General features: G+C 38.4%; 1 protein-coding gene across 1 annotated transcript in view; it reads left to right on the forward strand.

The window, feature by feature from the left end:
- Positions 1–2,299: 2,299 nt before the first annotated feature.
- Positions 2,300–25,744, forward strand: part of Mbd5 (methyl-CpG binding domain protein 5) — a 137,223-nt gene continuing 113,778 nt past the window's right edge. Inside the window, exon 1 of the mRNA XM_032903262.1 lies at positions 2,300–2,511. The gene's annotated coding sequence lies outside the window, so the exon portion shown is untranslated. The remainder of the gene's footprint in view (positions 2,512–25,744) is intronic.

The following is a 25,744-nucleotide window of genomic DNA, read 5'->3' on the forward strand; positions in this document are numbered from 1 at the left end:
ACCAACGATGAATAGGGGTCCCTTTCCCCACATCCTGACCACCATGTGCTGTCCCTTGTTTCCTTGATCTTGAGTACTATAACTGGAATGAAATGAAATCTCAAAGTCGTTTCAATTTGCATCTCCTATGGCTAAGTTTGTTGAACATTTTTAAGTGTTTCTCAGCCATTTGTGTTTCTTCTTCTTAGAACCCTTATTTAGCTCTGTCTTTGCATTATTGTCTTGATGTTCAGTTTGTTTAGTTCTTTGTTTATTTTAGGTATCGTTTATATATCACTTTGTCAGATGCATATCTGATACCCTCCAATTCTGGTGGTTGCTGCTCTGCTCAAATGACAGTGTTGTTTGTTGTACAGAAGCTCTTTAGCTTCATAGGGTCCTGTTTATTAACTGTTGGTCTTAATGCTTGTGCTGTTGGTGTCTTGATAACAAAGTTTCTTCCTGTACAGAGTTTTAGCATACTCCTTAACTTTCTCTTCTGTAAGACTCCGCTATCTGGTCCTGGATCCATTTGAACTTGAATTCTGTGCAGATTAGATCTATTTCCATCCTTCCACATGTAGTCCTTCCTATTAATACTTATTTGATGATTGTAATAGACAAATGTATGATAGATTATATTTTTATATTTGCGTAGTTGTTAAATGCTTCATAATTATTACAAAATACCATAAAAAGCAGTGTAAAGGAGAAAGGTTTTTTTTGATTCATAGTCTGATTGTAGTATCCATCAGGTTAGGAAGTTCTGGCTGTAGACTCTGTCTTGTTCTGTCCCGAGTAAGAAGCAGAGGCTGATAGCTGATGTTCATCCAGTTTTCTCCGTGGGCAGTCCAGGTCCCAGTACCCAGGATAATGGTACTACGCATTGTTAGGACAGATCTTTAAACTAACCAAGATATTTTATCACAGGTATGACCAGAGGCTAACATGACCATAAAATTCCCTCACAGGAATATTCAGATTCATTTCCTAGATTAATCTTGATCTTGTCAATCTAATTCACTGTTACCTGCTACAATTTGTATAAGTAGATTCTGCATGTAAAACGTTACAGTAATAATTCAATGTGTTGATTTGGATATACAGAATATAAGTAAACATGTTTCGATGATCTCTTACTATTCAGGCATGTTCTCTGTCCTCTTGTGTACTCTGCATGTTCCTAACTAATGGACATTTTAAAAAGTGATACAAGTTGAGTGATTTTTTCTGACATGTGTGTTTGTGTGAGTATATGCCATGTGTATCCAATTGCAAGGAGGCTAGAAGAGGGTGCTGGATCCATTGGGACTAGAGTTACAGCTATCAGTTGCCAGACATCAGTGCTGGAAACTCAACCGGGTCCTCTGGAAGAGCAGAAAGTGCTCTTAACCACTAAGTCATCTCTCTGCTTCCCAAAATGAGGAATCATCAACCCAAAGGGCAACTTCATTGTTAAGTTATAATTGTATCTCATATTTTACCTCAATTTGTTTTCATATGGTATGTTAATAGAAAATAGTTTTTTGATCAAAAATTTTAGAAAAATAGAATTATTTGAAGTGAAATGCCTGTAACATGTGGGACATTTTCTGCATCTCTGAAAGTATACTTACTGTTTTGTCCAAAACCACTTACCATTATGATTAGTACAGATTAGTACATTGACTCGTGTGGATAAGACCCTGAACATCATTTGGTGTCTCCTGTGTTAAGCACCAACGATACAAGCTTGGGAAGTTAGACCCCTTTTGATCCTTTGCGTGTGTGTGTCTCCCACCGTCTTTGCCAAATCTCTAATTTATCAGTAGGCCACAATGTCCTGGATTTCCTCTAATAGTACATTTTAATTACTCCTTTTTTGAGATTATAATATGGTAACATCATCTCTTCTGTGTCTCTTCTCCCTTCAAACATCCTGTATAACCTTTCTTGCACTCTTTCAACTTCATATCCTCTTTTTTATCAATTGTTGTTACATAGTATATGTACACATATACACATGGATATCTCAGGTGCTTTAATGTCCTCAGTACTTCTTACCTTCGTGTTGTTCAGTTTTGTTTGCGCCATTAGCCTATTTGAGGCTGTCTCTTCCTGTATTTCTCTGCACAAGACTCCAGTTTTCTCAAATGCCGCTTTCCCTTTGGAGCTTCTCCTGAGTTCGTCAGTAGGACTGAATGTTGGGAGTATCAAAGCGCAGGAAAAGGACCTAGCACACTATTTGGCAGAACATACATTCATGTGAACAAGTGTATAAAACACACGTGAAAACTGTACTGTTCTCTAGTGGTTAATGAAAATGCTCTGAAGGAAAAGGACAGCAATACCCTAATCCTTTTCTTTGTCAAAGGCTCACTGATGTTTCTGGCAGACTTTATGGATCCCAAGTTCTAAATCAGGGTGTGCCCTGTTCTTCTTTTCCAGAGAGAAGCAGCACTCCCTTGCTGAGCACAGTGCACCTGGACACTTGCCACCATTACACTGTCGGAGCCCACACTTGCTATGCTTGTCCCCGCTTCTCTCCAGAAGGTAGGGATGGCGTTTGTCCTCCATAGATTCTTTATACAATTATGGTTTTCTTGTCTTCGTTAGACATGGAATGTATCTAATATCTGTATTTTGAAATAACAGTGCCTCCAAGTAGTTTTTAAAAAGTGTATAAATATGTCATCTTTAGGGGATATTTCTGTTATAAAATTAATTAACACTGACTATAAAGTTAGTAATGCAGAAAAACATAGGAGTACTACAACCTGGAGATACACTTGATGTTCTCTGACATGTTTTTCTGAGTTAATTGATATATTATATGTAATAGATGTCTCTGATTGTGACTAGGACCTGGATGTATATGGAGTAAATGCCTTGTGCCTGCCCTGCTTCTTTCACTTGGTGATTTATTGCAACATTTTCCTACTATGTAACATTTCAATTTAATATTAAGACCACAAAATACCAAACTTCTTTCCTATAATTATTACATCTGAGATCAGTGCACATCTTTGTACTGATGCTTGACGAGTTAAAATGATTTCCAAAAGTATGTGCTATTTGTTCTTAAGCATGCACTCCTCAGAGTTAGCTGTGCCTATGTACAGAAGCACGCTGTGCATCCCATCCCACTGAATGCTCTGAGAGGCTAACTTCCCATGTGTTTTTTGAAATCACATTGATTCATCAAAGGGTAAATAAACTTGGAACTTACGTCTCACTGACACTTTATAAGAGTACCTCTTTGTAGTTCTGTCAACTTCTGTATTAGCTGTAATTCTTCTGACTGTAGCTATCATGGGGACATTTTCCTAATTTTCTATGATGAGCTACTAATAAATTTACTATCAGATCTGTAGATGACTCTAAGAAAATACTCCTTTTTTCTCAACCGATAACTTAAAAATGAGTCAGATAGTGACTGCATCATAAGATGTAGCATTATATTCTACCTGATTCGGGGCTAAGAAGACGACTGTTGTGCTATGGCACAAAGCATATAGTAAAATTTTGCTTAAAAGGTTTAGGAAAGTCCATCTTGGTACATTCACAGAATTCAACTTAAGACAGAGCCTTCCAAGGATTGAAAAATGAAATATACATAATGGTCTAAATAAGAATTATATTTATTAATAAGATAATTCCAATAAAAAAGCAAAAGGCTTTTTTTTTGGTAGGTTTATGAGCAATCTGCTTTTACTATATGATAACCAAATTTTTTGGAAGTAATTTAGTACAATTAACTTCTTACAGGACTCATTTTGAAACAGCAAATTGCATAATTTAATCTTTGCAAATGCTGATGCGTAATGTAATATTCTAAGTACATTGTAATGGAAGTATGTCATTTTGGCCAAAATACCACAGATGTAAAAGATGTTAGGTAAAATTACTTCTAGAATCAGTGTGTACATTAAAATATTAACAGAGGACACTGTAAAATACCTGTAATTTACTTCAAAATAAAACAAGAGGTATAAAAAAAAAAACCTCTTGTTGAGTTAGTAACTCAATAGCAGGTTAGTCCTGACTAGAAGTAGACTTGTCCTTCCATGGAAGAAGCATGCATGAAAAGTCAATCTCAGTCATAGGCATAAAAACCATGTATGGTTTAATAATTTAAAAATCCCTGAGGATGATGGAAAGATGTCTCTGTGTGTAAGACCACATACTGCTCCAACAGAGGACCGGAGTTTGCCTTCCAATGGCTCATAACCACATACAACTCCAGCTCTGGGGAATTAGAGGTGTTTTCTAGCCTCTGCAAGAACCTACGTACTCATGTGTACTCACATACAGACACATCATATGCATTAATTAAAACAACAAATATTTTTAAAACAAAATATTTGGAGTGATAGCAACTCTTTTCTTTCATTCTTTATACCCTTTTTCCCCTTTCAGATGGAGAAGAGCAGAAAGTTAAACTTCACATTTGTCCAAAGTCATGCATATTGAAAGTTTCTTTCGGTTATCCTTGATGAGTTTTGAAAAGTAAAGGAGGTTCTAGAAAGTTAGTGCCAACAATCACCATGTTCTACATACTGACTTGCTACTTTCAATTTTTTAATCTTCATACTATCTACTTGAGGTAGAAGATATTATCTCTCAGTAGATACAGTGATTCTAACCTGAGACACAGGAGTCTCACTCACTCTTCTTGAAAGAGGAGTTCTTTCCCCAGATGTACTGATACATTTGTATATTGTGAAATTACTACCTCACATTAATTACTGTCTCCCTCGCTTTTCGTTATTGTGCGTCTTGTGCAGAGTAATGCTGTCAATGCCACTTGTGAGTAGGCAGCATGGTGTAACTATAATGACCATGCTGTAGAGGAGAGGGATGTCCCCAGCTTTTTCCTGTAATGGAGGAGCTAAATTATATTCCTCTTAGTAATGTACATCCTTCTCCACATCAGCACTTATATTTGCCTTTCTAATAATAGTGAGATTAATAAGTATAGGGTGGGGTGGTTTGCAAAAAGAGATTTTTTTAATACACTATTTAGTAGGAAATTGTACCTTGTACTCCATGGAGGCAGATTGCAAAGTGAGGGCATTGTAGTGGTCTGCCCTAGAAATAACGTAAGAGTGAAAACCTTCACTATAGCATAGCAATAAATAATGTATTCATTTACTATCTAGGAAAGAGTAAGAGTCAAATTAGTTTTGGGTATGGTGTGACTCTAACCTATCCATGGATTTCAGAAGACCTTACATCTTAAAATTCATTTTTGTATTTATTGAATTTATTTTGTTTTTCAAATAAAAGTTAATATATAAAAATTATATTCTAAAATTCTAAGCTAATGGAACTCCTCCATTATCACTGGTTTTCATAAGCCTTGAAGGTCTTACTAAGTATGCCATTGGTTTTGTTATATAATGTCATGCATAGGCATTTTTGTTATTAGAATTTCCTCTTATAAAATAATCAAGAGAGCCAACATTCCGATTTACTGCTGCTAAGCTTTATTGCTTGGTCAAGTTGCATCTGAAGGTACATAGGAATTAAAAACTGAACTCATGAAGGCGTAAGAAAAGTGTTTTAAAATGAATTTACAAGTGTAGTTCTAAACAGCCATCAGAGTTTTAACTTGAGGCTTTTCTACGGATTGTGAATAATGATTAGGTGAGATATGGGCCTCGGGCAGAGCCTCAGGGCATGTGTGCTCTTAACCAGTCATTCATTCTCTGAAGCTGGTTCTGCATCTCTGCGTATTGTTTGTAGTACCAGAGAGAAGGAAACCAGAGCTGGACCCTTCATCCCAAGGGTCATCTCAGGAGTCAGATTACCAACACAAGATACCTTCCTAGAGTTCTCAATTGCACCTTTATTTTTAATGTTTTAGACTAAGTATTTTTTTTTAACCTTCGGAAATAATTACATCTAAAGCTGTGACACCAAAAATAAAATCACTACTTAAAATTGAGTTCAATAATGTTGACTATTTACTTGATGAGGTAAGATTTCTTTAAAATAAACCCCATTTTTGATTTTTATTAGAATTTCATGGGAAATTTATAGTTATAAATTCTGCTACCCTGACTGTAGTTGCAAGTTTTCTTCTAATCTGATGTGGTAAAGTTAAGAAATGGGTATTGAAACTCTTCTGGAAACACTGAAGTCTTTAGTGTGTGTCTAATGTATCAAGTATTGAAACAATCCTTTTCGTCTTCAAAGCTACTTCCTTTATGGAAAACCTTGTATCCGACAGTTGTAGAAATTATGTATCACCCTTTGCAGTCCTTGCCCTGGACAAATAAACACACTAGGCAGTTTCTAGTTCTCACTTCGCCTCTGGGATCCTATCAGAAGGAAGCGCAACATAAAATGGCCAGGGTATAAGGCTCTTAGAAAAGCCAGCTCCACTCCAGTTAACACTCTTGTTATTTTCATCTCACTTTACAAAAGAAGACACTGAGTCACTAAGGGAATCAATAAAGGACCAAACAGTATGTGGAAAACTAAACAGATTTGAAAATATTTCCTATTGTAGAAATTTGTAATTTAGAATTGTTTTGTCTGCTAAGATCATTTTTTCTTAATGACCCCAAATTTATTCTATTTTCCTTCGTAAAACAAAACTTCATCATTTCTATTTAATGTTCAAAGCAATTTAAATATAATTAATAATAGTAAAGTAACTATGCAGCTCACTTAGGATTCTAAGTGCCCTCTTCCCTCCTGACCCTGAGTGAGGCTGATAAGCTTGAAATGATGAGCTCAGTTTGTTCTACACATCCTTGCTGAGAGCCTACTATGTGTCTAACTTTCTTACTGGTTTCTTTAAATGTCTGCATCAATATTTCCTTCTATTGAAAGTTGAAAACTAACTTCTATACATTCAGTTTCTTACTAAGATTATCACCACTCTGTATTAACCATTCTTAGAATGTTTCCAAACTACACTCAACGCCTTTTTGTTTGGGTTTAGTTTTGAGAGTCCTAGAGATCAAACCTAGTGCCATGAACATGAGAAGCAAGCACTGGATCTCAGTGCTAAACCCTAGACTCAAAAACATATTTCTTCTAATGCACATAGCTTATCCTTAACTAAACAGCTATTTATTCTGATATTTAATGGAGTGCACTCTGTGGAAGGAATTCAGATCATGTAAGCTTTCATTTAAAAATGCTTGGAGTGAAGATTTTAAAAGCATATTCGGTTATGGAGGAGACTAGAATACAAGAGGCGCTACTAGAGAAGGCCCAACAGATTGTGGATGGCTCTTCTCATTTAATACCATCCTTTGAGTAGTGTGGATTTTTTCAAAAGACAAAGAGCCCAGAGATGGTAAGATAACACTCAAGAAGGGGTTATAGAACATAGTGCAGTTTTTTTGTTTTTTGCTTTTGTTTGTTTGTTGTTGTTTTTTATCACTGTGACAAGTATGTGAGTGAAATAAAACAACCTAGATTGATTTTGGCTAATGTCCTCAGATATTTCAGTCCATCAAGTTTTTGTCTGCTGAAAGAAAAGAAGGATTCAGTGGAAAGGCACAAACAGAACAAGTTTATTTAGCAAAGCAAACAGTACAGAGCATGTGCTTTAAAGCACGGTATCACAAAGGGGGCAGACCAGACCATTGTACTCTGTGGATGGAAAGAATTTCATGAATATATATGAAGTGTCCGTTAATATATATTAAGGTTCCGTTGCTGTGAAGAGACACCAGAACCATGGCAACTCTTAGAAATAGAAGCACTTAAGTGGAGCTGGCTTACAGGATCAGAGGTTTAGTCTATTATCATCATGGCGGGAACCATGGCAGTGGGCAGACAGACATTGTGCTCAAGTAGCCAAGAGTAGCCACCTTGATCCATAAGCAGCGGATGGAACTGTGTGTGACGTTGGGTGTAGCTTGAGCATATATAAGACCTCAGAGCCCCGCCTCCACAGTGACACACTTCCTACAACAAAGCCACACCTACTGCAATAAGACCATGCCTCCTAATAGTGGCACTACCTACCGACCAAGCATTCTAACACATGAGTCTCTAGGGGCCATACCTATTCAAACTAACACGTTGAGCCTTTTCCCCTCTTATGGATGACTGGATCTCTCTTTTTGAACATTTTCCTCCTTGGTCCTTCTACAAAGTGAGGGATTGGTTTAAACCACTACACAACTGTCACTACAGTTCTGACAGCATCTTTTGAGGTTATGGACCCTTTATTATTGGATATATGTGACAACTGGAAAGTGTTCTAATACCTTAGTTTCTGAGCAACCTAACTGAATGTTTCCCCACAAAAGAACATTCTGACCCAGCTGGAAACACAGCTACCAGAACACAGTTGCACTTTTCTTTAATCTCCTCATATCTAGCTCCTTACCTCCAGGTATGAACAGGTTTTGTCCCATTAACTGCACATGCTGTTTTATGATTGTCCCCTCTGTCACGAGGTTCTGAATATACCCTACTCATCCTTCAGCTCTTCACTTTCTATGGTTCTGCCCTTGCTTACCTTATTTGGTGTTTCTTTAAATGTTATTTGTATCTCTTGTAAAACCATAAGTATCTACATAATTCTTTTATTGTATACGATTATTTGTACTTTTGTTTTATCTGAGTGTTTTACCTACATCAATTTGCTTAAACCCCACATGTGTATCGTATTTTGCAAAGTCAGAAGAGCATGTCAGATTTCCTGGAACTGTGGTGTTGAATATGAGCCATCATGTCGATTCTGGAAACTGAACCTAGGCGCTCTTCTTCCCTGAGCCATCCTCCTAGCCTTCTGGTATATATATATATATTATATATATATATAATTTAAAAACAGTCCTTTAACCTTTCTCCCTTCCTTCATTGTTGCAGGGGCTGAAAGACTGCACATACACAGCTGCACTACGTAATTAGTATTTTAGCTAATGATTCTAATGCCAAGTAGTCTTTTGTATCTTTGTTCGTCATTTTGTATTGGCTGATTTTGTGTGTCAACTTGACACAAGCTGGAGTTATCACAGAGAAAGGAACCTCAGTTGAGTAAATGTCTCCATGAGATCCAGCTGTAAGGCATTTTCTCAACTAGAGATCAAGGGGTGAGGGTCCAGCCTCTGTGGGAGGTGCCGTCCCTGGGCTGATAGTCCTGGGTTCCATAAGAGAGCAAGCTGAGCAAGCCAGGGGAAGCTGGCCAGTAAGAAACATTCCTGCATGGCCTGTGCATCAGCTCCTGCCTCCAGGTTCCTGCCTTGTGTGAGTTCCTGTCCTGACTTCCCTTGGTGATAAACAGCACTTGGAAGTGTAAGCTGAATAAACCACTTCCTCCCCAACTTATCCCCCCCAGCTGGGGACTGAACCCAGGGCCTTGCGCTTCCTAGGCAAGCGCTCTACCACTGAGCTAAATCCCCAACCCCCTCCCCCCAACTTACTTCTTGATCATGATGTTTTGTGCAGGAATAGAAACCCTGACTGAGACATCATCTTTCAGTTTTCTTAGAATTTCTCCCTGGTTTTTTTGTTTGTTTTCCTTGCGGTTTAGTTTCGTTCATCACAGTATTTTCCAACTTTCCATTCTATGAAATGCTCTTGCATGTTCCCTTTTTTTATTAAATTTATTTATTTACTTTACATCACAATCAAAGACCCCCTCCTCTCCTTCAAATTCCAACCTTACAAATACCTCCTTCCCCAAAACCCTCTCCCATTCTCCTCAGAGAAGGGGAATCCCTCCTTGTGTACCACCCTGCTCTGAGTCATTCACTCCCACCAGGACTAAATACATCCTGTCGCACTGATGTCCAACCACACAGTCCAGGTAGGGGAAGGAGATCTAATGGCAGGCACAGGTGTGTGCTCTCTGGCTGGTGGCTCAGTCTGTGTGAGACCCATGGGCCCAGCCAGTTAGATTACTCTGTGGGTCTTCTTGTGGTTTCTTTTGATTGTCTTCTTAGAGTCTTTTTGATTGTCTTTTCTCTAATGACTAAGGACTTTGAACATTTAAGTGCTTCTCAGACAGTAGAAATTTCTATTGAATATTCTCTATTTAATTCCGTGACTTCTTGTTGTTGTTGTTGTTGTTGTTGTTGTTGTTGTTGTTGTTGTTGTTGTTTGGGGGAGGTATTTTTCTTTTTTTCTTTTTAATTGCTCTTTAATCTTTTCTTACAGTCCAGTCTTTTTCTTTAATTGACTTTTTAAATTTTATTTATTTATTTTTTGCACTGCAGATTTTATTCCCCTCCTGGTCCACCCTCCTACTGTTCTACGTCCCATACTTCCTCACCCCCACTCCCCAGTCTCCAAGAGGATGTCCCCAACCCCACCACTCCAGCCCTCCCCACTCCCTGGGCCTCAAGTCTCTCCAGGATTAGGAACATCTCTCACTGAGGCAGACCAGGCAGTCCTCTGGTTGGTGACACAGAGACCTCAGAGGGCCAGGGTAGTTGAGACTGCTGCTGACTCAACAGGGATCGCCCTGCTCAGCTTCTTCCAGCTTTTCCCGACTTCAACCACAGGGTCAGCAGCTTCTGTCCATTGGTTGGGTGTAAACATCTGCATCTGACTCTTTCAGCTGCTTGTTGGGCCTCTCGGAAGGCAGCCATGCTAGGTAAGCTCACCATAGCCTCAGTAACAGTGTCAGGCCTTGGATCCTCCCTTGAGCTGGATTCTAAGTTGGGCTGTCACTGGACATCTTGTCCCTCAGACTGTTCTCCATCTTTGTCCCTGCAGTTCTTTCAGACAGGGACAATTCTGGGCCAGAGTTTTTAACTGTGGGATGGCAGCCCCATCCCTCCCTTGATGCCCTGTCTTTCTACTGGAGATGGACTCTACAGGTTTCCTCCCCCACTGTAGGGCATTTCATCCAGGGTCCCTCATTTTGAGTCCTAAGAGTCTCTCACCTCCTGAGTCTCTGGTCCATTCTACAGAGTCCCCCTCCTCCTGCCTCCTGAGGTTGCCTGTTTCTGTTCATTCTGCTGGCCCTCATGGCCATTTTCAAATTGGGTATTTGGTTTGTTGATGTCTAATTCCTTGAGTTTGTTATATATTTTGGATTATATTAGTCCTCTGTCAGATACAAGGTGGGCAAGGCCTTTCCCATTCTGTAAGGATGGTATCCCTAGCCTTGCAAAGGATTTTCAGTTTCATGAGGTCCCATTTGTTAATTGTTGATCACAGTGCCCTGATATGGGTGTTCTATTCAGGAATTTGTCGTCTGTGCCAATGAGTTCTAGGCAGTTTCCCACTCTGTTATATTAGATTTAGTGTATCTAGTTTTACATTGAGGACTTTGATCGACTTGGACTTGAGTTTTATGCGGGGTGATAGATATGGATCTATTCACATTCTTCTACATGCAGACATCCAGTTAGACAGCACCATTTTTTGCAAATTTTTTTTTTTTGCAGATTCAAGTGTTCATTTCAAGTGTGTGGATTTATTTCTGAGTCTTCAATTCTATTCCATTGATCAACCTGTCTGTTTTTATGCCAATACCACACATTTTTTATTACTATTGCTCTGTAGTATAAGTTGAAATCAGGCATGGTAATACCTCCAGAAGTTTTTTTATATTATGTATGTATGTATGTATGTATGTATGTATGTATGTATGTATGTATGTATTTATTTTTACACTCCAGATTTTATTCCTCTCCCAGTCCACTTCGACTGTTCCACATCCCATACCTCCTCCCTGACCCTTTCTCTCCACGAGGATATACCCATCCCACCCACCCCACCAGATCTCTATAAACTCCCTGGAGCCTCCAGTCTCTTGAGGGTTAGGTACATCCTCTCTGACTGAACCCAGACCTTGCAGTCCTCTGCTATATTGCGTTGGGGACCTCATCTCAGCTGGTGAATGCTGCCTGGTTGATGATCCATTGTCTGAGAGATCTTGGGGGTCCAGGTTAATTGAGACTGCTGGTCCTCCTACAGGGTTGCCCTCCTCCTCAGCTTCCTGTAGCTTTTCCCTAATTCCACCACAGGGGTCAGCAGCTTCTGTCCATTAGTTAGGTGCACATATCTGCATCTGACTCTTTCAGCTGCTTGTTGGATCTTTCGGAGGACAATCATGATATGTCTCTTTTTTTGAGTGCTCCAAAGCCTCATTAGTAGTGTCAGGCCTCCCCTTAAGCTGGATCCCAGTTTGGGTCTGTTGCTAGACCTTCTTTTCCTCAGGCTCCTCTCCATTTCCATCCCTACAGTTCTTTCAGATAGAACAATTATGGGTCAGAGTTTTGACTGTGGTGTTGCCATCCCTGACTTGATACCGTATTTCTACTGGAGGTGAGTGAGTTCAACAAGTTTCCTCTTCCCACTGTAAGGCCTTTCATCTAGGGTCCCCCACTTTGAGTCCTAAGAGTCTCACACTTCTTTCTGACTCTATGAAGAATTCAGTTGGAATTTTGATGGGAATTGCATTGAATCTGTAGATTGCTTTTGGCAAAATGGCCATTTTTACTATGTTAATCCTGCCAATCTGAGCATGCGAGATCTTTCCATCTTCTGAGGTCTTCTTCAATTTCTTTCTTCAGAGACCTGAAGTTCTTATTGTACAGATCTTTTACTTGATTGGTTAAAGTCACTCCGAGGTATTTTATATTATTTGGGACTATTATGGAGGGTATCGTTTCCCTAATTTCTTTCTTGGCTTGTTTCTCTTTTGTGTAGAGGAAGGCTACTGATTTATTTGAGTTAATTTTATACCCAGCCATTTTGCTGAAGGTGTTTATCATCTTTAGTAGTCCTCTGGTGGAACTTTTGGGATCACTTAAATATACTATCATATCATCTGCAAATAGTGATATTTTGACTTCTTTTCCAATCTGTATCCCCTTGATCTCCTTTTGTTGTCTGATTGCTCTGGCTAGAACTTCAAGAACTATATTGAATAAGTAGGGAGAGAGTGGGCAGCCTTTTCTAGTCCCTGATTTTAGTGGGATTGTTTCAAGTTTCTCTCCATTTAGTTTAATGGTAGCAACTGGTTTGCTGTATATGGCTTTTACTGTGTTTAGGTATGGGCCTTGAATTCCTATTCTTTCCAGGACTCTTAGCATGAAGGGGTGTTGAATTTTGTCAAATGCTTTCTCAGCGTCTAATGAAATGATCATGTGGTTTTGTTCTTTCAGTTTGTTTATATAATGGATCACGTTGATGGTTTTCTGTATATTAAACCATCCCTGCATGCCTGGGATGAAGCCTACTTGATCATGGTGGATGATTGTTTTGATGTGCTCTTGGATTCAGTTTGCCAGAATTTTATTGAGTATTTTTATGTCGATATTCATAAGGGAAATTGGTCTGAAGTTCTCTTTCTTTGTTGGGTCTTTGTGTGGTTTATGTATAAGAGTAATTGTGGCTTCATAGAAGGAATTCGGTAGTGCTCCATCTGTTTCAATTTTGTGGAATAGTTTGGATAGTATTGGTATGAGGTCTTCTATGAAGGTCTGATAGAATTCTGCACTAAACCCATCTGGACCTGGTTGGGAGACCTTTAATGACTGCTTCTATTTCCTTAGGAGTTATGGGGTTGTTTAACCGGTTTATCTGTTCCTGATTTAACTTCGGTACCTGGTATCTGTCTAGGAAATTGTCCATTTCCTGCAGATTTTCAAGTTTTGTTGAATATAGGCCTTTATAATAAGATCTGATGATTTTTTTGAATTTCCTCTGAATCTGTAGTTATGTCTCCCTTTTCATTTCTGATTTTGTTAATTTGGACACACTCTCTGTGTCCTCTCGTTAGTCTGGCTAAGGGTTTATCTATCTTGTTGATTTTCTCAAAGAACCAACTTTTGGTTCTGTTGATTCTTTCTATGGGCCTTTTTGTTTCTACTTGGCTGATTTCAGCTCTGAGTTTGATTATTTCCTGTCTTCTACTCCTCCTGGGTGTATTTGCTTCTTTTTGTTCTAGAGCTTTTAGGTGTGCTGTCAAGCTGCTGACATATGCTCTTTCCTGTTTCTTTCTGCAGGCACTCAGCGCTATGAGTTTTCCTCTTAGCACAGCTTTCATTGTGTCCCATAAGTTTGGGTATGTTGTACCTTCATTTTCATTAAATTCTAAAAAGTCTTTAATTTCTTTCTTTATTTCTTCCTTGACCAGGTTATCGTTGAGTAGAGCATTGTTCAACTTCCACGTATATGTGGGCGTTCTTCCCTTATTGTTATTGAAGACCAGCTTTAGGCTGTGGTGGTCTGATAGCACGCATGGGATTATTTCTATCTTTCTGTACCTGTTGAGGCCCATTTTTTTTTGACCAATTATATGGTCAATTTTGGAGAAAGTACCATGAGGAACTGAGAAGAAGGTATATCCTTTTGCTTTAGGATTGAATGTTCTATAAATATCTGTTAAGTCTATTTGGCTCATGACTTCTCTTAGTCTGTCTACGTCTCTGTTTAATTTCTGTTTCCATGATCTGTCCATTGATGAGAGTGGGATGTTGAAATCTCCTACTATTATTGTGTGAGGTGCAATGTGTGTTTTGAGCTTTAGTAAGGTTTCTTTTACATATGTAGGTGCCCTTGTATTTGGGGCATAGATATTTAGGATTGAGAGTTCATCTTGGTGGATTTTTCCTTTGATGAATATGAAGTGTCCTTCCTTATCTTTTTTGATGACTTTTAGTTGAAAATTGATTTTATTTGATATTAGAATGGCTACTCCAGCTTCTTCTTCTGACCATTTGCTTGGAAAGTTGATTTCCAGCCTTTCACTCTGAGGTAGTGTCTGTCTTTGTCTCTGAGGTGTGTTTCCTGTAGGCAGCAGAATGCAGGGTCCTCATTATGTATCCAGTTTGTTAATCTATGTCTTTTTATTGGGGAGTTGAGACCATTGATGTTGAGAGATATTAAGGAATAGTGATTATTGCTTCCTGTTATATTCATATTTGAATGTGAGGTTATGTTTGTGTGCTTTTCTTCTCTTTGTTTTGTTGCCAAGACGATTAGTTTCTTGCTTTTTCTAGGGTGTAGCTTGCCTCCTTATGTTGGGCTTTACGATTTATTATCCTTTGTAGTGCTGGATTTGTAGAAAGATATTGTGTAAATTTGGTTTTGTCATGGAATATCTTGGTTTCTCCATCTATGTTAATTGAGAGTTTTGCAGGGTACAGTAACCTGGGCTGGCATTTGTGTTCTCTTAGGGTATGTATGACATCTGTCCAGGATCTTCTGACTTTCATAGTCTCTGGCGAGAAGTCTGGTGTGATTCTGATAGGTCTGCCTTTATATTGACCTTTTTCCCTTACTGCTTTTAATATTCTTTCTTTATTTTGTGCATTTGGTGTTTTGACTATTATGTGTCGGGAGGTGTTTCTTTTCTGGTCCAATCTATTTGGAGTTCTGTAGGCTTCTTGTATGCCTATGGGTATCTCTTTTTTTTTTGGTTAGGGAAGTTTTCTTCTATGATTTTGTTGAAGATATTTACTGGTCCTTTGAGCTGGGAGTCTTCACTCTCTTCTATACCTATTATCCTTAGGTTTGATCTTCTCATTGAGTCCTGGATTTCCTGTATGTTTTGGACCAGTAGCTTTTTCTGCTTTACATTATCTTTGACAGTTGAGTCGATGATTTCTATGGAATCTTCTGCTCCTGAGGTTCTCTCTTCTATCTCTTGTATTCTGTTGGTGATGCTTGTATCTACGGCTCCTTGTGTCTTCCTTCGGTTTTCTATATCCAGGGTTGTTTGCATGTGTTCTTTCTTGATTGCTTCTATTTCCATTTTTAATTCCTTCAATTGTTTGATTGTGTTTTCCTGGAATTCTTTCAGGGATTTTTGTGAATCCTCTCTATAGGCTTCTACTTGTTTATTTATGTTTTCCTGCGTTTTTCTAAGGGAGTTCTTCATGTCTTTCTTGAAGTCCTCCAGCATCATGATCAAATATGATTTTGAATCTAGATCTTGTTTTTCTGGTATGTTTGGATGTTCACTGTTTGCTTTGGTGGGAGAATTGGGCTCCGATGATGCCATGTAGTCTTGGTTTCTGTTGCTTGGGTTCCTGCGCTTGCCTCTCGCCATCACATTGTCTCTGGTGTTACCTTGTTGTGCTATTTCTGACAGTGTCTAGACTGTCCTATAAGCCTGTGTGTCAGGAGTGCGGTAGACCTGTTTTCCAGTTTTCTTTCAGCCAGTTATGGGAACAGAGTGTTCTGCTTCCGGGCATGTAGTTTTTCCTATCTACAGGTCTTCAGCTGTTCCTGTGGGCCCGTGTCCTGAGTTCACCATTCAGGTCACTTGGAGCAGAAAAGTTGGTCTTACCTGTGGTCCCGAGGCTCAGGTTTGCTCGTGGGGTGTTGCTTATGAGCTCTTCGTGAGGGCAGCAACCAGGAGGACCTGCGCCGCCCTTTCCGGGAGCTCCCGTGCACCAGGGTCCCAGATGGCCTTTGGTGTTTTCCTCTGGAGTCAGAAATGTGGGCAGAGTGTAGTCTCTTCTGGCTTCCCAGGTGTGTCTGCCTCTCTGAGGGGGATTTGGGTGCAGAGAACTGTTTATCCGGTTGGTCCCTTCAGGTTCCGGCTGTGTCTCGGGTGCAGGGGACCTGCTGTTCCAGTGCCCTTATCTACGGGATCCCAGAGGCCATATACAGTTTCCTCTTGGGCCAGGGATGTGGGCAAGGGTCCTTACTTATTTTTTTATCCCTGTAATGTTATTTCATTAGGTCCTGACAAAAATAAAAATATGTCTCTATATTTAGATAAAGTTACAAACTTTTTAAGCAGGAAAGTAGCCAGACCAATTGGAATTTCGCAGAGTTTATTATGGATACTGTTTGAGTTGTGGCAACATAAGCTAGCATGGTAGGATGATGGATGTTCTGATATTCTACTGCTCTTTTGTGTGTCCAGCAGTTACTTTGTCTGCTTCATTATGGTGTTCATTAAACAGGTACTATTGGTTGGTCTGCAGGTATTTCTTGTTCTATATATTCAGTAGATTTTAATGTTTCTCCTTTTAATTGTTACATTTCCAAAGTGAAAGGCTCTTTTTCACATAGGCTAAGAAATTTGTAAGACAGACAGTTGTTTTCATTTCCGTCTCCCTTAAAAATAAAGAAAAAGAAGCCATAAAATTGAGAGGGGGTAGGAGTAGTTGGACATGGTCAGAGGAAAGAGAAGGGGAAAATGATGTAGTTTGATTAAAATAAAATTAATAATTTAACCAAGTATGAAAGTTATATTAATTTTTACAGGTTCTTAAGAATCAGTGTTCTGCTGGGAAATATATTTGTTTCCTATCTTTCACATACCATTTGGAAAAAAATCAAGACATTTTAAATCTATAATATAACACATTCTGTAGATTTCAAGTTAAATAATAAAATAGATTATTTAGACTCCATATATATAACAATAAAACTATGAAGAAATTTCTAAAGCACTATGTATTTTTCATAGTTAAAATATATTGTAAACAATCAAAGATAGTCTTATAAATAAAAATAATTCTAGAGATCATTATTATCATATACATTTCTTTGCCTTTGTTGTAAATGAAAAATCTAGTTTCTGATTGCTCCTAACTGCTGCAGGATTTCTCTAAAAATTGCATTTGCTTTTTGATTAGCAATGCATTTATTTTGAATATTTGCCCTTTTTGTCTGCTTCTGGCTGTTCAGCATGTGTGCGTAAACACACACACACATCTGAGAGTGTGGTGGAGACAAAAGACATTTTATTAAGAAAAGAACACTTCTCAAAGGCTTTGTTCAGTTTACATAATAAAGGAATTCATATTTATGGTGTTTTGTCTTTTATTTTTACATGGGAATTTTTATTTTTATATTGTGCTGTTTTCTCATTCTTGAATGTCATTTTGGTTTCTTGGTGACTCTCTAGAAATCCTCCTGCTTTTTTCTCTCTATTCACAGTATTCAGAGTAGTCTGTGTGACCTAGATATTGCAAGTGAAGGCAGGGCGTGTGCTTCATTGCTGATACTTACTGCTAAAACACTAGTTTTTCATGCTAGAATTCCAGGGAGGAGGCTGCTTAACTCTGTGGTGTTTTAGAAGTCTCCAAAATGATATGTAATCATTTTCAAGGTTGCTGTTAAAATATTCTTGAAAGCATTTTTAAATAATCAAATGAAAAATCAGTGTTTTTATGTTATAGCTAGGATATCTTGGTCAATATTCATTTATAATTTATTTTTATATCAAACTAGATAAGAAAGACTGAATATATTTTCTTTCTTTCTTTACCTTATAATTCAAGTTACAATATTGTGGTTAACATAGATATCCAGGAAAAAATTAATCTGATTTCCTTCATTAGAGAAAGCAGTTAAGAACATGTATTATCTAAGCTGCATTATAAAATTGATCAGGCTTGGTTAATTTCGTTATACTTCAAAGTACTGGAAAATACTTCTTTAGGTTTTGTATTTTCTAAGCCAACTTGCCAGTATGGAGTGCTATTTCCTTTAATGCTTTTGTGTAAAAAGCTCGGAGTGCATTAAGATGGCGACACAGGTAGCCTCTGAGGTAGAGACTCACATTGCTGAAAGGCTTTTGCTTATTTACTCCTTATACAGAAAACTTAAAATAGGATTGCATTGCAAGGTCCTGCAGAGAAATTAAATACAGGCTTGCTAAAGATCAGATTTGGGGTTTCGTCTGGTGTTTTGTTGATAAACTAGCTCACCAAACTAATTGATAGGTTTCTTTGTACAACTAAAGAAAGCCACAAAATTCCAGAGCAGACTCCCAGAAAGAAACAGCTTTAAACCAGAAATCCAATACAGTGACTCAAGTCTGAAGTGTAAAGAGAATCAACAATAAATAAGAAATGCAGTTGGATCAGCATAAACTAGACATAGTTCCAAGCAACTAACAAACCTAAAAAAGGTGCTTAGTACAAAGATGTACAGGGTGTGAGATGTGGGATATGGGTTTGTGTACTGGGAGTGTATGCGGATGGCAGGGTGGAGACTTCCTACAGTTAAATATGAAATCTAGCTCTGAGGTTTTTTTTCTAGCAATATTGAAAACTGTTTTAAAAGGGCATTTTCAAACAGTAGGATACTCTGAATTCACCTACTGTGCAAAATTGTCCAAAACATGCCATTGTAACTACTGTACTTGGCATAGGCCAAGGCTGTAACAACAAAGGGCTCACATTATAGTCAGACAAATAGGAATGCAATTCCATGTGTTACTGGGTTTCCCATCATTGTGGCAAATCACCTGACAACACAGCTTTAAAGAGAACGAAGTAGGATTTTGACAATACAATATAATTACATCATTTCTCCCTTCCCTCCAAACCCATCATGCTCATTTTTCTTATTCATGGCCTCGTTTTCATTCATTACGTTTAACATGCATACATGTGTATGTATATACATGTATATTCCTAAATATAGCCTGTTCATTCTATATAACGTTTTCAGGGATTGTATATTGTAGGTTTGGTATTGTATAACCAATTGTTGCTCTCTCTCTTCTGGGGAATATTGTTTCTCCTACTCCCAGCATTCTGTAATTCCCTATAGTTAGTTCTTTTGTAGGGTTGAGACCTCTTGGGCATCCCCATCCATTTTAACATGTCCATTTGCTCAGCTCATCTTTAAGCAGTCATGTTACTGAGACTTTTTGGGCATAAGTAACTTTGACATTAATTACTAGGAGGTACAATCTCACAGCAAACTCCCTGTTCCTCTGACTCTTAGAATTTTTCCATCCCATCTTCTGCAATATTTGAAACTGTTCACTGAAGCGGAAATCTATAGCTCTGCACTTTGATTAGTGATGTTTTCTGTGATGGTCTCGGTCTATTGCAAAGAGAAGTTTCCTTGATGAGTAGTGAGGGCCACACTTACCTACAGATCTAAGGACAAATGCTCTTGTTGTTAGGAATTTTGCTGGTTTGCAAAGTAGTAGTCATACGTTCTCCTCTAAGATCCACCAGGCATGCTTTCCCTCTTGTTGATTAGGTTTTAAGTCCAGTTCCCTGTGGGTTAGCACCAAGGCTGGCCTGCCATTATTGCACCCTTAGGCTTATCGTGCTGTGGTGGTTGTAGTGATTCCTAGGCTTCGTAGTTGGGTAGGACTGCTGATTGGCTTTCACCTTTGGAAGTGTGTATGGAACCTTCTGGTGCCATGAAAACTAGTCCTCAGAGAGGAGTCATTCCTGTAGATATCAATAATTTAAATGAACTTTTCTCATCTGAGAAAGATATTTTTATTAATTCTTTGAGAATATCATATAACATGCATTTTAATGTTTATTTATTCTTTGAGACTCTTATATTTAGAGTATATTCTTTCTCCTCCCTCAGATCCTCCCTCATTTCCCTACCTATCAAATGTCATGTTCCTTTTCTCCCATTAAACAAAACACCAACACTAAAAATGTATGGAGTCTGATTTGTGTTGGCCAACTACTTCTGAGCATGGGGTCTGCTCTGTTATCCAGCAGATATACCATAAAGTCCATCACCTATGTAGCTTCATAGGTGAGGAGACTTGGCCTCATTAACAGTGTCAGGTGTGGGTTACACTCTCAGAACACTTGTGACACTGTTGCCCCAATGAGCATATCCTGGAGACAAGTCATTATTGTATGTCACAAGGTTTGTAGCTGAATCAAACTAAAGATTGCTTTTCCTGTAGTGTCTGTCGTATCTTCCATTACTGTGGACATGAACCAGGATGGGCGAACGTTTGGTTGAGTATCAGCTTCCAGAGGAATACCAGATATCCTACTACATGTTATATGACATGTGTGGTCTCTTCAGCACAAGGTTCTTACTGTTAAGTTGCAGAGAGTAACCAATGGCATTAGAAATAGTTTGTAATTTTTTGTGGTTTCTATGGACCCCTTTGACCAACAACTGAAAAAGACATAACCTACTCCTGATATTTTTTTGGTTTTGTTTGGTAACATATGATGCCTAATTAGAGTATGATTTGTTTGTTCTCTCTCTCTCTCTCTCTCTCTCTCTCTCTCTCTCTCTCTCTCTCCTCCCTCTCCCTCTCCCTCCCTCCCTCCCTCCCCCCTCTCCCTCTCCCTCTCCTCTCCCTCTCCCTCCCCTCTCCTCTCCCTCTCCCTCTCCCCTTCCTCCCTCCCTCCCTGCCCTCTCTTTCTGTGTGTGTGGTGTGTGTGTGTTATTTGATAAATCAACTCAAACTCCTCTTATAAGTGTACATATTTTAGGAAGCTTCTACAGTAGTAGGTTTATATGTTGCTTTTCAAAAGGCCATTTTTTTTTTTGGTTCTTTTTTTCAGAGCTGGGGACCGAACCCAGGGCCTTGCACTTCCTAGGCAAGCGCTCTACCACTGAGCTAAATCCCCAACCCCCAAAAGGCCATTAATATGTGTGTTATTCCTCTCCATGTTTCATCCTCTACCTTGTTCTCTCATCCACTCCCCCATTTAATCATCCTGTTGTAATTCCCCCTTCCCCCTCCCTTTTGTAACAGTATAGTCTATTTCCTCTTCTTAACTGTAGTGGGGAAACAGAGTCAGGATGATCTTTAGAGTTCAAGGCCAGCCTGGTCTACATAATGAGTTCCAGGAGAGCCAGGGCTACCCAGAGAAACCCTGTCTCAAAAAACAAAACATAAAACAAAAAGGAAGAAAAGGAAGATCCTCTTCTCCCCTCTGGTCCTTTACTAGACACCTAACCTCTGTGGGTATTGTGAATGAAACATGCATAACTACAGAATAAGAGCTAGCATCCACATATAGTGGAACACATGCAGTGTTTCTTTCTGGCTCTAGGTTTCTGACTAAATATGACTGTTTCTAGGTCCATGAATTTACCTGAAAATTTTATAATTTCATTTATAACAGAAATTTTCCCACTGTGTAAATATACTATGTTTTCATTAGCTGTTTATCATTTGATGGACATCTGGGCTGTTTCCAGTATCTCTGACTATCACGACTAGAACAGCCATGAGTAAGGATGAGTACATATTTGGATCCTATTCACCCAATCCTGCAGCTCCTCAGAGACTGCGGAATTCTCAGCCCTGAATAGGGCATCTCTGTCGCACTCCTTCCCTTCGAGGCTCAGGGACCTTCATGGAAAGGGGTACAGAAAGCATGTAAAAGTCAGAAGAGATAGATAACAAGGAAACATTCTCTACATGAATCAAATCACAGTGATTAAGGCAACATGCACAAGACCCACGCAAGCCTATGAGACTACAGTTTAGCTTAGAGAGGGAACTTAAGCATAAAGTTCCACCCCTAGTCTAGGAGCTATTAGAATTTAGTAGCTGTAGGGAGAGGAAGAAAGTTACCCATGCTCCAGTGGAAGAACATATCCAAAAATATCTGAGCAACATAAATTGTACTTCATGGATTAGGGGGTTGGGAGGTGGTTAACTGATAGTCATCCTGGTCTGCTGGTTGCATTGCTTTGGGACCTGTACTGAGGAAAGAGCTATTCACTTTGGATTGAGTAGGAAGCAGAGCAAATGTCTAGCAAGATTCCCTCAGGAATGCCAGGAGGTGATATAGTGCTGCCCACTCAGGTGAACAGTCCTCCACTTAGCTCATTCTAGAAATTCCCTCACAAACACACCAGGTGTGTGCTTCACTAACCCCTGCCTCAGTTTGTAAAGGTAACTTCTTCCCAAGATGGTCCAAGTAAAGCTGTCTGCACCAGGTCTGACAATCTGAGTTCAATTCAATAACCAACGTGGTGGGAGAAAATCAACTCCTGCAAGTTGTTCTCTGTTTCTGCATGTGTGTTATGCTGTACTCATATTTGGAGAATTATATGTATAGTTTATTAATATGCATGTGCATTTCTAAAAGTTTTCTGTGTTTCCACATGTCTGTGCCACATACATTAAGTGATCCTCAGAATATAGCCTGGAAAACACATAGTTCTAATTCTGCAATGTTGTAATTCAGTAATCTTAATATATCTATGAGAGAAAGAAAAGGACAAAGATTTAAAGACCAAACACTAGTATAATACATGGAAGGAGAGTCTTAAGTTAAAACATTGTACTTCGTGAATTTAAGTACATGTCTAATTGAATCTTCTTTGATGAAAACTTTAGATTGTGATTTTGGAATTTTTCTTTTTTACTTTAGTGAGAATAGATTTTTCTTTCATACAATATATCTGATTAGAGTTCCCCAATTCCTCCCAGATAATTCCCACCTTCCCAACCACCCAAATTCAACCCCTTTCTTTCTCTCTTACTAGAAAACAGCAGTCATCTAAAAGGTAATAATAATAACATAAGATTTAAAAAATAGGAAAATTTTAATTAAAAGAATAGGGCAAAACAAACAGAAAAACAAAGAGGCAAAGAAAAGGTCCAAGAGACACATACAGATACCTAGACACACATGTGCAAAACAGAAATTATATAAAAGCACCAAACTAGAATGTCAGTATATAAGCAAACGACCTGTAAGGTTAAAAAAATTACCTCCAAAAATATCATTTTGTGTTGGTCATCTACTGCTGGGCCTGGGCCCTTCTCATTTGTGAGGTTTGTATAACCAGTGAGATTTTGTTGAGACTGTTGGAGAAAATAAACCTTTCCTTTGTGAATGCTTATCTATTGGATTAGGAAATGTGCTAAATTTAAGACAAGTTTAAAATGTTAGTCCTTATGAGTCCTAGGTACTCAACATTGTGCATGATTTTTAAATAAATTTAACATCCTCCAAGTCTAAGGAAATAATAAGAAACAGTTTTTTCAAATTGGAAAACTATTATTTTCCATCATTCAATTAAGAGTCATTAGTACAGTAATTTTTCTGACAGTCTTCTAGAATCCATGCAGAGTTATATGCATATTCTACTAAAGTAAGTAATGGAAGAGGAGTTTTATTTATTTGCATATGTTTCATTTTTATTTGCTATTTAAAGAAAATCATTTAAATATAGGCATCATCTCAAAAGATTTCCAGCAAACAAACACAAAATAATAGGACCATAAAAATAAATAATAATGATAATAACACAAAGCAGTAATCGTGAGTTCAAACTAAGTGTAAATGAAGGTGAAGGGGGCTGAGGACGTGGCTCAGTGGCACTGCACTGGCCTGACATGCACAGGGCTGTGGATTTGATTGTCCAACATCACCAAAGGAGCAGGAGAAGAGGGCTTCTCCATGGTGAATATAAAGAAATATTCCATTTTCGTGGCAGTTAACAAAGGGGACAATTCAGCTGAAAAATCATTGCATGGTAAAATTACTCAGTAATTTTTTTAACTAATTTTGTATGTTTCATAATATTCTCTCACAAATTACTATGAGAGAGCTAGTAACTTAACATTGGAAGAACCAAAGAATTGCTGAATGTTTGTAAAAATGACATTTAAAAATTGAAAAGGGTAATAGCAAGCATATAGAATTAACCTGACACTGTGCACTGCAAAGGTGGCTCAGTACTGTGCTCGCTGTGTATGTGTGGAGAACTGCGTTCTGTCCCCAGGACCTGTGTAAACAGCTAGCATGGCTTTAGGTGCCTATAGTGCCATCACTGGAGAGGCGCAAGCATGGGGACCCCTGCAGCTTGCTAAGCCAGCATTCTCGTCAATGCCTGATATAAGACATTGAAAAAGATACAGCAGAGGCTCCATAGTATTTCCACCAAAATGCAATTCTAAATATAAACCATGAGGAAATGTCAAACTCAAAATAAGACATTTACCAAATCAATTATCTTATGTTAAAAAATACAAAGATCAAGAAAGACTAAGGAAGGCATTCCATTTTAAATAAAATGAGATCTACTTAAAAATTATATGTAACCTCTAATAACAGCTGGATCCAGGTCCTAGGGTTTAAAGGAAGTTGGAATTCTATAAAGAGCCCTATTAGGACAATTAGTGTATGGGCTGTGGAATGTATAACGAGCTTGTGAAAGAATCCCCATGTTCTAAGAAATGAACATTGAAATACACTGTGAGACATAAATTGGAATTATTGCTCAGTTAATTCTCCAAGATTTCAGAACACGATGGATGGATGGATGGATGGATGGATGGATGGATGGATGGATGGATGGTAGGCAGATAGAGACAGATAGAGATAAAGATAGATGATTGATGATGATGGATAGGCAACAGACTCATTTCTAGTCCGAAAAAAAAAAAAAATGGGCAGGATGTCAGTCTTTCCAAGTGCTAAATAAAGGAAATGATAGGTTCTTGTCTGGTTCTTGCAGCTTTTCAGTAAGTTTGAATTCCTGAAATAACTTGGAACACATTTTTGAAATGTGAATATGCCCCACTGCAAGTCAAAGGCTTTCTTATCATAATAGGCCTTAATGTTCCATATGTGCAAGAAGAAAACATTCATTTTACAACATGAAGCCTTAGAAATTATTCTTTACTTTTTATTCAAATCAATGCAATTATGAAATATTTAATGGAAACTAATACTTTCCATCCTTCAGGAAAAGGTTATTTATAGCATATTTTTGACCCACATGGTTTTCTTTAGATTAAATGTAACATACAAATTCAAGATATTATAAGTGAATGCAGTTAGAAAGTATGTAATGAACTGCTGCTTCAAAAGACACACAAGAAACTGATTTAGTCCATCTTTTTTTTTAAATCATGTTCACCTCTCCTCTCATCCCCTTTCCCTTTCCCTCCCCCGTTTCTCCCTCCCTCCCCCCTTGTGGTGGCTTTCTTCTCCCTCCCAAGTGGAACTGAGGTGTCCTCACTTGGGCCCTTCAGTTTGTTGACCTTTTTGAGTTCTGTGCACTGTATCTTGGGTATTCTGTACTGTTTTTTTATTTAGTCCATCTTAATCCCCTGTTTGACTTGGTTAATGTAAGTGTAATAGAACCTTCATCCAGAGGCGTTTTTCTACAATATATTTTATAA

The sequence above is a fragment of the Rattus rattus genome, chromosome 5 (genome assembly GCF_011064425.1).
Source record: "Rattus rattus isolate New Zealand chromosome 5, Rrattus_CSIRO_v1, whole genome shotgun sequence".
In the NCBI taxonomy this organism is placed as follows: domain Eukaryota; kingdom Metazoa; phylum Chordata; class Mammalia; order Rodentia; family Muridae; genus Rattus; species Rattus rattus.